We start from the raw sequence: 14,938 nt of genomic DNA, 5'->3' as shown, positions 1-14,938 counted from the left end.
CTTCCTTCCATCAGGTGGTCAGAAGTGGGGATGCTTTTTGATTCGGTTTGATTTATTACTGTCACATGTATGAGTATACAGTGAAAGTATTGTTTCTTGCACACTATACAGACAAAGCATAACGTACATAGAGATGGAAAGGAGAGTGCTCGCAGATAACTGCACAATGTTCTGCACCACTTGCAACTCCTCAGATACTGAAGCAATCCATGTCCAAATGCAGCAACACGTGGACAATATCCAGGCTTGGGCTGACAAGTGGCAAGTAGGATTCATGCCACATAAGTGCCAAGCAGTGACCATCCTCAACAAGAGCCAATCTAACCATTATCCCTTGACATTCAATGGCATTACCATCACTGAATCGCCCACGATCAACATTATGGGGTTACCACTGAACAGAAACTGAACTAACCATATAAACATTGTGGCAAAAAGAGGACAAAGGCAAGGAATCATGCAGCAAGTAACTCACTTCCTGACTCCCCAAAGCCTGTACACAATCTGTGACGCAAAAATCAGGCGTGTGATGGAATACTGTCCACTCGCCTGAATGAGTGCAGCAGCATATTTGATTGGAAGTCCATCCACGGATATGCACTCACTCTATCATTGACGCACTGTGGCAGCAGCATGTAACATCTACAAGATGCACTACAGGAATTCACTAACGCTCCTTAGACCTTCCAAACATGGGAACACCACCACCTGGAAATTCCCCTCCATTTCACTCACCATCCTCACTTGGTTATATATCGCCTCCCTTCAGGGTCGAAACTCTGGAACTCTGCCCCTACCAGCACTGTGGATGTAACTACAGCACATAAGACTGCAACAGTTCAAGAAGGCAGCTCATCACATCCATGTTCTTGGGCAATTAGAAAAGGGCAACAAATGCGGGTCTTGCTAGCTGTACTCATATCCCCTGGACAAATAAAAATAATATTTTGCCCTTCCAGACTTACCCTGAGACTGTAGTGATTAGCTTTCTTCTTTAACCACAATTGGTTTGATACAACCAGGTGGCTTGCTAGACTACTTCAGAAAACAGTTAAGAAGCAAAAAAGGTTTAAATTGGTGTCACATAAAGGTCACAGCAGGTAGAGAAGACAGGCTTTTCTCAAGGAACCACTTGTGTTTTACAACGTAAATTTGACAGCTTCATGGTCAATTTTGTGACTTGCATGTAAACACTATATTGCCTTACTGGTTCATTTTAAAACAAGTCTCGCTTGCTATTTACACATTCAACGCATGTAAATCTTTCAAGTTGAGACAGGATAAAACTGATGTACACCAACATGTACTTTACAACTGTTTCAATACCTAGCTGTTACCACAAAAAAATTATATCTAACCAATTAAACTAAATGCCTTTCAATTCAATATTGATGATGCACTGGAATTGGTTGATGAATGTTCCTGTGTTCTACATTCCCCCTCCCCCACCTCACTTAAAAATTTTTTCTTCCCTCCTGAAAATTCCCAACTCACGCTTGCATACAGCTTCTTTGATTTATTGTCATGTATTGGTACAGTGAAAAGTATTTTTGCCTACACGCTATACAGACAAAGCATACCGTTCATAGAGAACATAGGTGAGAAGGAAAGGAGAGTATATAGTGTTACAGTCATAGCTAAGGTGCAGAGAAAGTTCAACTTAATATAAGGTAAGCCCATTCAAAAGTCTGATGGCAACAGGGAAAAAACCGTTCTTGAGTCGGTTGGTACGTGACCTCAGACTTTCATATCTTTCTCCCGATGGAAGGTGGTGGAAGAGAGAATGCGTGGGGTCCTTGATTATGCTGGCTGCTTTTCTAAGGCAGCCGGAAATGTAAGAGCAGGAACGCTACCAAGCTGAGATACACCATAGAAAGCATCCTTTCCGGATGTATCTGTAAAAATTGGTGAGAGTCGTAGCAGACACGCCAAACTTCCTTAGCCTCCTGACAAAGTAGAGGCATTGGTGGGCTCTCTTAATTATAGTGCAGCTTGGAGGGTCCAGGACAGGTTTTTGGTGATCTGGACACCTGGAAACATGAAGCTCTCGACTACTTCCACTTCATTCCCATTATCTAGACTAGGGCATGTTCTCCACTATGCTTCCTGAAGTCAATGACTATCTCCTTCGTTTTACTGACACTGAGGGAGAGATTATTGTCGCCGCACCATTTCACCACATTGTCTCTTTCCTGCACTCCATCTCATCATTGTTTGAGATCCTACCCACTCCGGTGGTGTCATCAACAAACTTGAAAATGGAGTTGCAGCAGAATTTGGCCATATAGTCATAAGTGTATAAGGAGTATAGTAAGGGGCTGAGGACGCAGCCTTGCGGAGCACCAGTGTTTAGGATAATCATGGAGGAGGTGTCGGTGCCCATCCTTACTGATCATGGTCTGGGGGTTCGGAAGTTCCACAAGTGACAGTAACCCTCAGCTACCCAGTTCAAGTAGGATTCTCTTCATTAGAGTCGGTAATCCACACTTGTGAACATTGGATGAGGTCAGTGTTAAAGTCAGCTATATCCTTGCTCTTTTTATTAACAAACCTCTCTTCACCATGTTAACTCGTCTCATTTGTTCCAGCAAGGTGTTTGAAGGCAGCTAACAGCTTAAAAACTATACGCCAGCGAGAATACGCCACTTCTTTCAACAGAGAGGAATATTTATTTTCAAAGGCAATGGCGATAAAAGAGATTGAGACACAGGGTTCACAACACAAAATTTCATCGAATGAAAATCCAAAAACAGAAATCATTCGAAGGACATTCTTTAGAAATTTACAAGAGATGCTCAGCACAGAATCTGAATTGATATTACTTGAAACTCATGAGCAACACGCCAACTGGCATCATGAACTCTAACTCTGTGTGAAAACAAAAAAAAAAGCTACACTTTCCACACAGGCAGCCAAACACTGCCTAAGATTCAAGGCACACGATTACTCACCATGCCAGTGAAGTAATTTTTATTTGGTTTTGGACCTCTTATCAGTTGTAGTAGGATTTCAGAAAGTATGTTGAAGTCATGTGTTTCAACAAGTAGAGAGTTTGCACACTCCAGAATTCTCCAGAAGTTCACAAACAAAAACATACAATCTTCAATCTATATTCAGTAACAGAGAGTGACTGTTGGAGCACGTGGAACGCTCCAGTGGGACAATTTTGATCACTTCCACTGTTCTCCTGGCCAGTTTCTTGAAAGTCAGCAATAGACCATACAAAACAGATTATTGTGCATGATTGCTAAAATCAGACCAAAAACGTTAGCTCAAACATCCAGACACTATAACAAAAATATTGAAGCGTTCACTAGATTAATATTTCCTCACCAATGACAGTTCTCTACAAGGATTTGATGAAATTACTGTTGTCCTGAGACTAACTAATGTAGTATTGATGTGCTGCAGGCAAAATTTAAACTTCAGGGCAATAGACCTTAATGTGTAAAACACTGAGTGAAGACAGATCCATCATCTCAGATTACTCCCATCACATACCACACCATTAACCAATAGCATTTCATATTACCATAATAGAAAACATAGAAACCCTACAGTGCAGAAGAAGGCCATTCGGCCCATCGAGTTTGCACCGACCACAATCCCACCCAGGCCCTACCCCCATATCCCTACACATTTTCCTGCTAATCCCTCTAACCTACACATCTCAGGACACGAAGGGACAATTTTAGCATGGCCAATCAACCTAACCCGCACATCTTTGGACTTTAATAGTTTAAAATTTTCACTCCAAGTAAAACTTCAATAAGAATAAAATCTACAGTTGGGTGTTTTATTTCTTGCCCAGCATTACGTCTGACCAAAATCCCACCAATGCTAGATTATACCACACTAACTTCAGTAGCCATCACTAATCCATATTTACTGGAACACACCCACACAATCCCTTCATGGGAACACACTGAAGATCTGCAGTTGAGTTTCCACACGTGTTACTTCAAAAGCAAAGAGAAAAAAATTCACAATCATACTTTCATTCAATCCAAATAGTTTTAATAAGGCCACACTGACATCGTCTGAACAAAGGCAAAGAATTGCTCAAAAGGGGTTAATTGACTTCTGCACATCAGACAAGTGTGAGCGTAGAACACCTGGGACTTTGTTTTCAGGTGCAAACACCAGAAAACATTGGCACTGATTTCAAAACTGAGAATACCGAGTCATTAAAGACTGTCTTAGCTATGTTAATCGCTTTTCAAGTTTGTCCAATGGGTAGCTGAGCAAAAGTACCAGCTCTGATCCTCTGTCTGCATCACTCTGAGCTGTTCTCAACTGGGGCAGCTGTAAGGGCACTGGAATTTGCTGCAGGACTCCTGATTAGAGGGGGCAGAGAAAAATGAGAGGCTTGCCACTGGTGACTACAATTCTGATGGAAATGCACATATGGACTTCCGGGTTTGGCTTCAATTGCCTCAATGGTTGAATTACCTATTGCAACACGCAGTATAAAAACCAGCACAAAAATGATATCACTTGGTCAAAATACTGAACAGCTACCAGCATTCAAACTTTACTTAGCAAGGAGCCAATATCAGTCCAGGGAGCAGGTAAGGGAAGAGAGGGGGGCAGTAGTGGAGAAAGAGAGAATAATTTGCATTTAAAATTAATGGTTGCAGCTTTAAATTCCAAAACCAAATTGAAGACACACAACAAAAACTTTGATAAATTAACGAGAAAATAATGAGCATGCTTTTCCAAGGTACACGGCATATATAATTGCAAGAGAGTTCCAAAGTCCCCATCACTACAAACATCAATCAGCACCACCAGGAGTGTTCACTCGAAAGCAGGAACATCAGCAAAATGGAAAGAATACCTAGTCTTTACCACCACCATAAATAGCAATCAGACAGTCAGATGAACGAGCGACATTTAATATCAACCAAGTGACAAAGAAAACACTTGCACTCGTTCCAAGGATAGTTTTCTTAGTTGCAAAGTACTGCTTGACCAAAAAAAGGACAAAGCGGAGAAGGGAGACAGGCAAAGAACTAAGAAATAAAGAACAAATGAAAAGGATGTTATAATCCCATCAGGAAAATATACATTTAAAAATAAATTTGCATACTATGCCAAAAGATTGTACATCATAAATTGTACTAGATTCAAAACAACATCCCTGTTCAATAAAACAATATGCCTGAACTTGTGAAAATTATACATTGAGTAACAAATGTAGATATTAAAACACTTCATCCATTATATGAAGATGTCCTGTACTGTATGTATTAATTTGTTTTTGCAATTCAATTTGGATTTCCTCTTTAATTTCCTATTTTACCATAGAAGCTATCAGAGCTAAATCTAATCCGGTTTTCACTGGGCCTCTTTCAATGTGTACCTTCCTATAGGAGAAACTCAATATCAGTAAACAGGAACTTGGGCTGATATTTCCACTCCTTAACCCATAAACACCAAGACAGAATGGAGTAGCCAATGGCACCACTCCCAGATGAAATCAGTAAACTTATTACAAATCACAAATAGAACTGAAGTCTGTATAAATTAGCACAACAACAGGCAATGTGCATGCCAATCACAGGAGCGCCCATTTTCTTTTCCTCCCCAAGAAGTTTGATGTGGCGAGTGTTCTTTAAATTCAATGTATGGAATTATTAGTGACACACCATATCAAACCATTAGCTTCAAATTTCAACTGGTCTTTATCAATTACGTTGAAGTCAATTGTTCAGGCCAACTGTATACTTTAACCGTCACTTGTCTTCTCCATAGTTTTGTGCATCACTGGGAATGTCAAAACACAAATGTTTCGCAGAAACACATGTCCAACAAGACATGCTTGGGGGTGAAATCTGACATGGCCTTTGCATTCTCTCGTACATTTTTCAGTAGTAGAGGCGGGAAACCTCAACCTTTAATAAGTATGTGGATGCATACGTGAAATGCCGTAATATTCAAGGCTAGGGGCAAATGTAGAAAAGTGGGATTAGTATAGATCTTGTGTAATTTTGTCAGTGCAGGCTGGATAGGCTGAAGGGCCTCTGCTGAACTGCATGACTAAATTAAAATCACCAAAGTATTCTGGCTTCCTTCACCATTTTGCTGGGCCACTAATATTAATAAAATGTAATACTAGCTACAAAGAATAAATCAATTAGAACTATTCCCAGACTGCTTTGTGACTCAATTTGATCCATAAAAGCTAGATTTTTAAAATTGGATTTAAGTGAGAAATACACCTATGCAGAACAGCAACCCAACATATTTTAAAGTAAAACAAGCTACACAGAGAGTTCTTAGAGCACTTTACAGTGCAGTGAATTTGTCTTTAAAAAAAGTAGAAACAGGTTGCGTCATTGGAGTGGCAGGATGGACAATGAACATATCCCTCTGGAGTAACATTCCCAATAAAATTTCACTATTGTACACAGCCAGTTTTTGCAACGCACGGTACCTTTAATTTATTTTACACATATGTATACTTTTAACGCCAAGGTATCTTCTAGGTTGCTACATGGCCACACATGTGCATAGCTTGGCAGAAACTTTGCTTTAGAAGTTTTGAAATAAGAAAAAGGGATGACAGGTCAACAATACTGAAGGAATGGGGTCCAGAACGCACATGGTCATCCAATGCCATGATGTGGTACCAAGGTAAACAGAATGAGAAAGTCCCAGGTAAACCATGGTCTGTGCTAAAACAGCTGATGTCAGCCAGAGTGGCAAGTCATGGAGTCATTGAGGTTTACAGCATGGAAGCAGGCTCTTCAGCCCAACTTACCCATGTCGCCCTTTCTTTAAAAAAAAAACCACTAAGCTATTCCCAATTGCCTATGTTTGGCCCATATCCCTCTATACCCATGTTACCCATGTAACTAAATGCTTTTTAGGTAGGTGCAGTCTAATTGGTCTTGGGTATTCTTGAGCTCAGTGACAGCAAGCACAGCAGAGCATTGATGCTGTGTGGACCGACGCAATAACATGCAGTTTTATGCACACACTTCTAGCTAAAACTAGAGGGAAAGCACCAAGCTGGCACAAATTAGTCCTTTGCTGGGGGAAAAAGGAAAAATAGGATGCTAAGTAAACAGTCAACGGTAGCCACTCAGCACACCTCCAGACAGCTGATTAAAGAGCCAACATTCAAGATATGAACACAAGTCACTTCATCAGCTGTAGGTTGGAAAGTACCGGAATTCAGATAGTTTTTTTAAAAATGCTGAAAAAGTTTACCTCGTGGAAAGTTTGTTTTTAAATTGGAGTTTTTTTTATTCATTTGTGGGACATGGGCATCGCTGGCTGGCCAGCATTTATTGCCCATTCCTAGTTGCGCGAGGGGAGTTGAAAGTCAACCACATTGCTGTGGCTCTGGAGTCACATGTAGGCCAGACCAGGTAAAGAGAGTAGGTTTCTTTCCCTAAAGGACATTAGTGAACCAGATTATTTTTTCCAACAATCAACAATGGTTTCATGGTCATCGGTAGATTCTTAATTCCAGATATTTTTTATTGAATTCAAATTCCACCATCTGTCATGGCGGGATTCGAACCCGGGTCCCCAGAACATTAGCTGAGTTTCTGGATTAATAATCTGGCAATAATACCCACTAGGCCATTCCCTCCCCTTTTACTTTCTTTCATAAGATACTAATGACAAAGGAAAAACCGGCATCATAGAACTCACTGGACTGGAAACCTCAAAAACAACAAAAAGCTCAAGTGGCATCCCGAATTCAATAATGGTTTAACTTTTATTTTGGGGTTATTTAATGAAAACAGTTAAGAGTTTGGTTGGGGAGTGGAAGAGGAAAGGTTGGTGAAATGAGACTTTAGAAGGAACGCCCATTACTGTATCACCAAAATAGCAGAAATGCGATTCTGGTCAAAAATTACAGTCCTTTCCAAAATAATTATTGCATCATTTATTAGTACAATAGAAAAAGTTTTATTTCAATAAGGCATTATGCAAGCATCTCAAAAGCACTTTAGTATGACAGATAGTTGAGTGGATATTGAATAGAAAGGAAAGAATCTGGAAGATGATGATTGCAAGGCAATTCTGACGAAGATCATTTTGGGGGGGGCAAAGGCACACAATGTCTGAAGGAATAACCACCTTGCTCAACCTCTTGAGCTCACTCTCATCTGTAGGGATTATAAATTGATGAGCAGGAAATATATTATTTTTGCCACTGGAAGTCCCCAACTACTCATACTAAACTTAAAGCATGTCCCCAAATGAGAGAAAATATTCCCAGAATTTTTTTATCCTTGAGCATTGTGGCATGCAATTAAAAACAAAATGGCTGAGGAACAAGACAAAGACACTTGTGGGTCCAATTCAGGTACTTAAATAAACTTTCACCAGTATAATTTCACACATCCAGAAGCCAGGGCTAAAACAAAATATAAAGTTCAGGATTTGGAATTCAGCGAGGGCATAAGATTTTTTTAAAGAGTAATATCTGGGTGTTCGAAAAGGGGCTGCAAATGTGTTTTAACCTTTTGTCAGCAGTGACCACTATAAACATCAGGTGAGTTCAGCTGATAAAAGTTCTTGTTGGATACCAGTAAGTGATGTAATACAGTAGTAATCGCACATCCAAAACAAGTGTTCAGACAATATTGTTAGTATAACGAGATCAAAATAGTTGGACGGAACAGTTCGCCTTCACATGGGTGTTTAATCAACAATGCAACACGAGCGTAGCAAAAAAAAACGTTTTATTAAAAAAAACGTTACTTGCTCTAAAGTTCGAAATTTTGCAGCCACTGCTAAAGGCAGCAGGTAAATGTAGAGCAACCGTGGAGTGTTGGAACAGCACACGGACACTTGTAATGAGAAAGAAGCAGGAGCTTCCCGGGACCTGGAAACTGTGGGATCCAGAGAGTGGGGAGAGCAGGGCGATTCTCCGCACCCCAATCCCGTCCCCCTCCCCCCGCTTGTTTACACGCTCCACACTCCGGCCACAAGCGCTGGGCCTACACACCCCACAGCTCAGCTCCCTCCCAAACTCGGCGGCGTTCTGCCGCCAGAGAGGACGAGGCAGCCTGGAGATGGCTGTCGCCGGGCCTTGGATTAACCCAGAGCGGCAGCCACAGCAACACCGACCCCCGCCCGGCCGCCCGCCCGGTCCCCTTCCCCCACCGCCTCCCCTTCAAACAACAACAGACTGACAGCTCCAGCAGCGGCGGCCAGGCCACAAAAACCCCGCGCCGGCCCTCGCCTACTCCCCTCGCCGCCTCCTCACAGCTTCCCCTCCGCCGCCGGAGTCCCGGGAGCAGCGGCGAACCCCGCGGCCGCGGCGGATCGAACAGCGACACAACTCGCCTCCTACCTCAGCCTTTACTTTTGCGCCATCTTGGATCCACTTGTCAGCGTCCCCCCGCGGCATTGTGGGAACTGCGCCCAACGCGCCTGCGCCAACTCTTCCAGAGGAGCGCACCCCGAAATAACACAGGCTGGAGTAGATACATGGAGTCACAGCTGTGGTGGATACAGGGAGTCACAGCTGGAATAGATACATCAGTCACAGCTGGAGTGGATACAGTCAGTCACAGCTGGAGTGGATACAGGGAGTCACAGCTGGAGTAGATACAGGGAATCAGTCACAGCTGGAATTAGAAATAGAATAGAAATAGAAACCCTACAGTACAGAAAGAGGCCATTTGGCCCATCGAGTCTGCACCGACCACAATCCCACCCAGGCCTTACCCCCATATCACTACATATTCTACCCACTAATCCCTCTAACCCACGCATCTCAGGACACTAAGGGGCAATTTTAGCATGGCCAATCAACCTAACCCGCACATCTTTGGACTGTGGGGGGAAACCGGAGCACCCGGAGGAAACCCACGCAGACATGGGGAGAGCATGCAAACTCCACACAGTGACCCAAGCCGGGAATCAAACCCAGGTCCCTGGAGCTGTGAAGCAGCAGTGCTAACCACTGTGCTACCGTGCCGCCCGTGGAGTGGATACAGGGGGTCAGTCACAGCTCGAATAGATACATCAGTCACAGCTGGAGTAGATACAGGGAGTCACAGCTGGAGTAGATACAGAGAGTCACAGCTGGAATAGATACAGGGAGTCACAGCTGGAGTAGATACAGAGAGTCACAGCTGGAATAGATACAGGGAGTCACAGCTGGAATAGATACAGGGAGTCAGTCACAGCTGGAATAGATACAAGGAGTCACAGCTGGAATAGATACAGGGAGTCACAGCTGGAGTAGATACAGGGAGTCACAGCTGGAGTAGATACAGGGAGTCACAGCTGGAGTAGATACAGGGAGTCAGTCACAGCTGGAGTGGATACAGGGCGTCAGTCACAGCTGGAGTAGATACAGGGAGTCAGTCACAGCTGGTGTGGATTCAGTCAGTCACAGCTGGAATAGATACACCAGTCACAGCTGGAGTGGATACAGGGAGTCACAGCTGGAGTAGATACAGGGAGTCACAGCTGGAGTAGATACAGGGAATCAGTCACAGCTGGAGTGGATACAGGGGGTCGGTCACAGCTGGAGTGGATATAGGGAGTCACAGCTGGAGTGGATACAGGGAGTCAGTCACAGCTGGAGTGGATACAGTCAGTCATAGCTGGAGTGGATACAGGGAGTCAGTCACAGCTGGAGTGGATATAGGGAGTCACAGCTGGAGTAGATACAGAGAGTCAGTCACAGCTGGAGTGGATACAGTCAGTCACAGCTGGAGTGGATACAGGGAGTCAGTCACAGCTGGAGTGGATACAGGGGGGAGCAGGAGCCACAGCTGGAGTGAGTAAGGTAGAAGCAGCAGCTGGAGTATGTAAAGGGGAAACAGGGGCAGCCCGCTAGCTGTTTTCCTCAATCTCTATCCAACTTCCTTCTGCTGTAATCAGTTAAAATATAACTTGCAAATCTATGTATATCTGTGTTCTATTAAATTATATGCTGGCAATTTGGACTGGCATGGAGTTTTTAGCTGAGAAGCAAGCCATGGAAATTACAAGACAGTTCAGCCCTGTTACACCCCAGAAAGCCAGGTGGTGAAGGATAGCACTAGAACCAATGTTTACACACTTTATAAGCAATTATTTACAGGGAATCATATTGCAAGCATGCACCTTCTCTCCAAACAACCACATGTTAATCTCCAGTTAAAGTCCACTACCTGCACACAATTAAATATAATTAATATACAATTAACAAACCAACAGGTCAATATCAAATTTTATGTTCCACATTAACTTGACGTTATCTATTCTTTTTGCCCTCTTGTTTTTATCTACCTTCCCTGTAAATCTGTTGATTATGTTCACCTTAACTACTCCATGTGATGGTGAGTTCCACATTCTCATCACTCTGAATGAAAAAGTTGTTCGTCAAATCCTTATTGATTTATTAGTGTCTATCTTATGTCCCCAGCCAGGTATTATATCATAGAACCAATATGATTGCATTTATACAGCACCTTTAATGTATTAAAGCATCCCAAAATGTTTCCCATGAGCATTATCAAACAAAATTTGATACCAAGTCACTTCAATAGCTATTAGGACAAATTACCAAAAGTTTGAATTAAAAGGAAGATTTTAGGGAACAGGATGAGTAAAGATGAGAGACAGTTGGGGAGGCAAAGAGGCTAAGTGAGGGAATTTCAGAGTTTTAGGATAAAACAGCTGAAGACACGACTGTTCAAAAGATATTGGAGCAGAATTAGGCTATTTGGCCCATCAAGCCCACTCTGTCATTCGATCATGGCTGATATGCTCCTCATCCCCATTTTCCTGCCTTCTCCCTGTAACCGTTCAACCCATTACCAATTAAAAATCTGTGTAACTCCTCCTTAAATTTACTCACTGTCCCAGCATCCACTGCACTTTGGGGTAGTGAATTCCACAGATTCACAACCCTTTGGGAGAAATAGTTTCTTCTCAATTGTCACTTGTGGAGCAATGAAAATTAGGGGTGTGTAAGAGATCAGCATTGGAGAAACTTAGATCTCCAGAATGTTGTTGGGCAGTATTGTGGAGATCAGGAGGGTTCATGCCACAGAAGGATTTTAAAACAAATTATGAGAATTTTACAGCCCATAATTACTCTCTCTGCCAGCTCTTTGAATAAGTTAAAAGATTAATTTTACACCCTGCTCTTTACATTTTGGTGAATGTTTCCTTTCTAAGTACATATTTAATTGCTCATGGAAGGTTACTAAAGAATCTGTTCCCATCACCATTTTCAGTAATCCATTTCAGATCTGACCCCTGCTCAAACTCACCACTCTCTGTAAGTCTCCAAACCAAACTATTGAGAAATCTTCACAGAGGTTCTGTGTTATGGGTAGTTCATTCTGTTACTCATCGGAAGACACTATACCTCCAATAGTACTTACTGAGGTTGTGAAGGGTGCAATACTGGTGCAGGTCTTGCTTTTGTTCTTCACTTGGGATGCTTGCTTAGCTCCCTCATTAAATTTCTTTGCCTCTCCAACTCTTTTATCTTTATTTCATCTGTGATGCGAGAGCTTCACTCATTTGGTGTCACCCACAGTTTTCTAATTACAAGTTAGAGTGACATTGAAACACTCACTGAAAACCGGCAGAAATGACATTTAATTATTAATTTAGAACAGTTAACACAATGAGATGGGGCGGCACAGTGGCTAGCACTGCTGCCTCACAGCTCCAGGAACCTGAGTTCGATTCCCGGCTTGGGTCACTGTCTGTCTGGAGTTTGCACGTTCTCCCCGTGTCTACATCGTTTCCTCCGGGTGTTCCGGTTTCCTCCCACAGGCCAAAGATGTGTGGGTTAGGTTGATTGGCCATGCTAAATTAACCCTAGTGTCGGGGGATTAGCAGGGTAAACATGAGGGGTTACCGGAATAGGGGCTGGTGGGATTGTGGTCAATGCAGACTCGATGGGCCGAATAGCCTTTCTGCACTGTAGGGATTCTATGATCCTATGAAAATGGGACAGTGACAATGTTAACATCGCCAGGAGTACTGAGGCCAGATAATATTCCATTCCCTTTCTGGTCTATTTTGTATAAACTTGTCTGGTATTTGCATGAGTTTAGAAGATTAAGGATTGATCTGATGAAGGTGTTTAAAATGGAAGAGAGATTCAATAGGGTCGATACAGAGAAACTATATCCTCTGGTGGAGAAATCAAGAACAAGGCAACATGAGTTTAAAATTACTCGGAGGCCATTTAGAACTGAAATCTGAAAGCACCTTTTCACTCAAAGGGTAGTAGAAATCCAAAACTCTCTCCCCAAAAGGCTGCAAATGTTGGGGGGCAAATGGAACTTCAGGATTGGGATTGAGAGAAATTCGCTGAGCAAAAGCATCAAGGGATACGGAGCAAGAGCAGAGAAATTGAGTTATTATGCAGATCAGCTATCTAATTGAATGGCAGTGCAGGTTTGAAGGGATGAATGGTCTCCTCCTGTTCATATGTAGTTTGTTCCAGTTCCATTCGTACAGGTGTCATGTTTCTGCTTCAGACAGGAACCAACTCAATTGCTGAAAGCATCGCGAGACTCAGAGTGCTGTGAAAAACCTTTGTATACAATGAGTGGTTGGGATTTGGAATGTACTGACTAATGGAGTGGAGAAAACTGATTCAATAGTGGCCTTCCAAAATGGAATTGGATAAACACTTGAAGGAGAAACAATTGCAGGAACACATGAAAGAGCAGAGGAATGGGACTCAGGAGCTTGTCTGCTGGTTTAGAATATCATCTGGAATCAAAGTAGGGAGCATCACAGCCTGCCACACCCAGGGAAAGTCTATATCCTGAAATATTCTGCATCTATGTGAGTCAGTTGGAATTAAGATACTGACAGCATTCTGGTGTACTACAGAGGGCTTATTTTAAGTATTTGATTAAGAAATCTGCCAGAGAGGATTTTCTATCGCATTGTGTGTTACCTTGTAGCCAAACTGATTCCCAAAGAAACGCCAGTTGTCTTCTCAGCTAGATAATGTAGATCATAACAAGTTAGTCTGGAAAAATGCTGCAGGGAGATGGTGCAAGTTGATGGTAATGATCCAATCAAATGTAAATTGAAGAGATATATTTCAGAAAATTACATCTGAGACACAATATATTTGTAATTTGGGACATAACAAGTTGCTTTCAACCTATTCCCAAAGTTCTCCATTGGCAGTGGGGGTTTATTTTGTGCAAAGTGTTGGAGCTGCAGGCTGATAAGTCTCCAGGTTCTGATGGATTTCATCCTGGGGTCTTTAAAAGAAGTGGCGAGTAAGATAGTTAATGTGCTCAATTTAATTTCCCAAAATTCCCTAGATTCAGGGAAGGATCCATTGGATTGGAAAATAGCAAATGTAACTCCTATATCCAAAAAGGGAGACAGAAAGCAGGAACTGTTGGCCAGTTAGCTTAACATCTGTCAGAAGGAAAATGTTAGAAGTTTTTATTAAAGGTGTTATAGCAGGAGACTCAGATAAATTCAACATCTCAGGCAGAGTCGACAGGGTTTTCTGAGAGGGCAATCATGTTTAACCAATTTATTGGAGTTCTTTGAACAAGTAAGAGATGATGTGGATAAAGGGGAACCAGTGGATGTACTGTACTTAGATTTCCAGAAGCCATTTGAGAAGGTGCTATGTCAAAGGTTATTGCAGAAAATAAGAAGTCATGGTGTGGAAGGTAACACTTTGGCATGGATAGAAGATTGGTTAGCGAACAGGAAACAAAGAATAGGCATTATGGGTCATTTTCTGGGTGGCAAGATGTAGCAAGTGATGTGCCAAAGGAATAAGTGCTGGGTTCTCAACATCTTATAATTTATGTAAATGTCTTGGATCAAGGGACTTAATGGATAGTTGCTAAATTTGCTGATGACACAAAGATAGGAAGGATAGATAGGAAGTTCTGAAGAGGACATAAGGAGGCTCCAAAGGGACATAGATAAAATCTGGCAAATGAAGTATAATATGGGAAAA

At 42.2% G+C, this 14,938-nt stretch overlaps 1 protein-coding gene across 3 annotated transcripts in view; it reads right to left on the bottom strand.

The window, feature by feature from the left end:
• helz (helicase with zinc finger) overlaps positions 1-9,380 on the bottom strand; it is a 255,595-nt gene extending 246,215 nt beyond the window's left edge. For 2 of the 3 annotated variants that reach the window (XM_078225780.1, XM_078225781.1), the window contains exon 1: positions 9,323-9,374. The gene's annotated coding sequence lies outside the window, so the exon portion shown is untranslated. Of the gene's footprint in view, positions 1-9,322 lie in introns of all 3 variants that reach the window. The other variant, XM_078225782.1, reaches the window with a different exon arrangement.
• Between the last annotated feature and the right edge of the window lie 5,558 nt (positions 9,381-14,938).

The sequence above is a fragment of the Mustelus asterias genome, chromosome 12, assembly GCF_964213995.1.
Source record: "Mustelus asterias chromosome 12, sMusAst1.hap1.1, whole genome shotgun sequence".
Classification (NCBI taxonomy): domain Eukaryota; kingdom Metazoa; phylum Chordata; class Chondrichthyes; order Carcharhiniformes; family Triakidae; genus Mustelus; species Mustelus asterias.
This window is presented reverse-complemented; position numbering and strand designations above follow the sequence as displayed.